Source organism: Carlito syrichta, unplaced genomic scaffold (genome assembly GCF_000164805.1).
Source record: "Carlito syrichta isolate Samal-C Ts95f unplaced genomic scaffold, Tarsius_syrichta-2.0.1 Scaffold308874, whole genome shotgun sequence".
NCBI lineage: Eukaryota > Metazoa > Chordata > Mammalia > Primates > Tarsiidae > Carlito > Carlito syrichta.
In genome coordinates, this window is record NW_007252970.1 from 1 (window position 1) to 3,775 (window position 3,775).

Here is a 3,775-nt window from a genome sequence, read left to right on the forward strand (position 1 = left end):
ATGCCCATTAAGTGATCAGTGGATAATGAAAATGTGGTTGATACATACCATGGATCACTATTCAGCCATAAAAAGAAATAAAATGCCTTTGCAGCAACTTGGATGGAACTGGAGAACATCCTCCTAAGTGAACCAACGCAGGAACAGAAAACCAAACACCCCGTGTTCTCACTTATAAATAGGAGCTAAACTAAGGATATTCAGTGGCATATGGAATGGTATAATGGACACTGGAGACTCAGAAGGGGGAGGCTGGGAAGGGGTGGAGGGATGAAAAAATCATGTCGGTTATAATGTGCAGTTTGGGGTGGTGGGTACACTTAAGGCCTAGACTTCTTCGCCGCTATACAGTGCATCCATATAACTAAAAACTATTTGTACCCACACAGTTATTGAAATTAATAAACAGGGAAAAAAGAAATTCCAAATACAATTGTAAGATTGCTCTTCACTTCTAAGATTGGCAAAGATTTCAGGTTGATCATATTCCCATCTGCTAATCCTGGCAAACAGTCCCACAGCTTACAGCTGCAAATATTAATTAGGACAATACAGCTAAAGGACAACTTGATCATACCCATGGAAATGGTAAGAATCTGGACTGTGGTGATGGTTACATAACTCTCTAAATCTACCAGAAAGTAATTGAATCATCTTCTTAAAATGGGAAAATTTTATAGTATGTATATTATACCTCAATAAAACTATTTTTTTTTTACATTTAAAACACACATTGAGAAAGCAATTTTACATCTATGAATGTATACTGTTGAAAATGTTTTTTTTTTAATCTGGAAAAGTAAGTTGTGGGATTATATAGACTCCAGTAGTTATCAATGATAACAGTATTGCTTAAATAGTAGAAGAATGTGTAGACAGCTGTTACTCTAAAATACATAAATTACTACAATTACAAGAATAAAATAACATGCACAGTTAAGGGAGCGAGACTTCAAATTCCACTGTCCATCTACTCTACAGATCACATTAGAGAGGCTGGATTAATAGAAAAAAAAGCCAATTTGAAAGCCCACTGGGGTAAGAAGTTGTCTGCAAACCATGCAAATCTTACTCTGATTGCTTTCATCCCATGAGATGTCTTATCTTTTTCCACAATGGCAGTAACTTTTTGTCCAACAGTCAAAGCCACATTGCCAGTAACAACGTCGCCAGGGAAGTAGACAGACCCATTAATGATGCCATAATCACTACAGAGCTTTGTTACAACTCCTTGCACAGTTTTCAGTTTGCTGTCACCTGTGGGATTGGCAAACAATAGGCTACGTTAATTAATTTCAGAAGCAAATACCCACTACAAATAAGTCCTACCAGAGGAAGATATGGTAGACAATCATCTACTTCTAGAAATAGAAAGGCCTGGATTTCAGGTACAGATGACAGCAGAACATCATGGTTACCTGTGCAGGATTCTGGAAGCAGAATGCCCAGGTTCACATTCTGGCTCCACCACTTCTCTGTATGGCACAGTCGCCTCTTGCCACAGGCAGCGGTGTGTGTGTGTGTGTGTGTTGGTAGGGGGCTGTGGTTAAGAGCACAGAGTTTGGGACAGGCGCGGTGGCTGAAGCCTATAATCTCAGCACTTTGGAAGGCTGAGGTGAGAGGATTGCCTAAGCCTGCGAATTCTAGACCAGCCTGGGCAACATGGTGAGAACTTGTCTCTACAATAAATCAAAAAATTAGCTGGGCGTGGTAGCGCGCACCTGTAGTTCCGGCTACTTGGAAGGTTGAGGCAGAAGGATCATCTGAGCCCAGCAGGTTGAGACTGTGGTGGCCGGGAGCATGCCACTGCACTGCAGCCTGGGTGACAGAGTGAGACTCCAACTCAAAAAAAAAAAAAAAAAGGAAAAGAAAAAAAGAGTACTGAGTCTGGAGCCAGACTACTCGGAGTTTCAACCACAGCTCCTACACTTAACAACTGTGTAATTGTGAGCACATTTTTTAACCTCTCTGAACCTGTTTTCTTCTGTCAAATAAGAATAATAACAATTTCTGCCTAATTTATGCAGTGAGCAGTAACTGACGCATCATATTGACTGCTTAGAATTGTGAGTGCCTCGCATAGGTTAGAGTTTAAATGTTGTTATCATCACACCTGCAAATGGTGAGTCTTTAAATGACCACAGTTATCATATAGCATCATCATTCTCATGAATATCATGAAGAGCAGCAACTGAAGATTTTTAAACATCTCATCAGACAGAGCACTGAAAGATGGCAGATGTTCAAGTCTAGCTCACAAGAGTATGTGAATCGCCAGGCAGTTGGTGTGTTCCTTCCGAATAAGTATACCTGGTGAGCCATATTTTAGGATCTGACCCCAGGCAGTCTGCCTGTGGAATCTGAGCTCTGAACCACAATGCCACAGCTGCCTACCCAACAACATGGGTGAATTGTCAGAATGGCTGGAAAAATTCAGGATTATACAAAATTATGAAAACAGAAACAATAAAAATCCAATACATGCTTAAGGGGTCAGATTTGTTAGTTACATCATATATCAGAAGAAAGAGGAAGGACTATGGTCAAACTGTCCCTCAGACACTCAATCTCATGAAAACTTGTCAAAGAGCCGGGCTCGGTGGCTCAGACTGTAATCCTGCACCTTTGGGAGGCTGAGTTGAGTGGATTGCCTTGAGCCCGCGGGTTCGAGACCCGCCCAGGCAACTTGGCGAGACCTCATTTCTACAATAAATCAAAAAATTAGCCAGGTGTGGTAGCGCGCACCTGTAGTTCCGGCTACTTGGAAGGCTGAGGCGGAAGGATCGCTGGAGCCCAGCAGGTTGAGGCTGCGGTGGCCGGGAGCGGCTGCTGTACTCCAGTCTGGGCAACAGAGTGAGACTCCCACTCAAAAAAAAAAAAAAAAAAGGAAGAAAACTTGTCAAAGATTTCTCCATGTGTTCCTGGTGCACAAGTGGAGTTTTGTTAAGTTATGGATGCTGCAGTGAGAGATTTCAGCTAAAAGCCGAGAAACAAGCTTCTCTGGCAAACTTTGCTGTGACAGCCACCTGTGCAGGGGTTAAACGTCTGCTGGCAGAGAAGCTACAGGGAGATTCCAGTTCCAGGAAGGCAGGTCCCTGCTGAGAGAACACTGCTGACCAAAGGGGTGCCTCTTCCACACCGCCCTCCCGATGACACCGAATTTATTCTTGTGGTAGGAGCTGCTTTCAGAGGCCAGGAGCTTAGAGGGGAACAAGTGGCTGCTGTACCTGTGTCCACCTTTCCTGTATGTCTCTTTGGCTCAGCTGTGGAATGGACACAGAAGCACTCCGACTTCTCTTTCTTACTGAATTTTTTTGTGAGGATTAGATGAAATGAATGCCCATACAACCCTTATCCTGGGGCTTGGCACATACAAACATTCGGCATCAAGTACAAGTCATTGGTCATTCAGGACAGGGATGCCATCCACCCATCAAACCTTTACCCTTGCTATGGACTCCCACCCAGCTAAGGCAAACGCCTTCTCACATCTCCCAAGTGTCTACTCAGTGCCAAGAATTTAGGACACAAAGGAGACTCACCCACTGGGCTTCAAATACACGCCCTTTGGCGATTCAAAACCAAACTCAGGCTCAAAGCAGAGAGTTTCACTTCTGGAAATATCCAAAGGGATCTGCTGCAAGAGGCAGGTGGGGACATGCAGCAGCAGGGACATGCCTGAGGGTGTGGGGGAGCTATAGCCCACAGAGCCTTCTCTGTCAATACCTTCCCGCTTTGGAGGGACAGGAGTGTTTGGGGCTTGGGTGGATGCAGG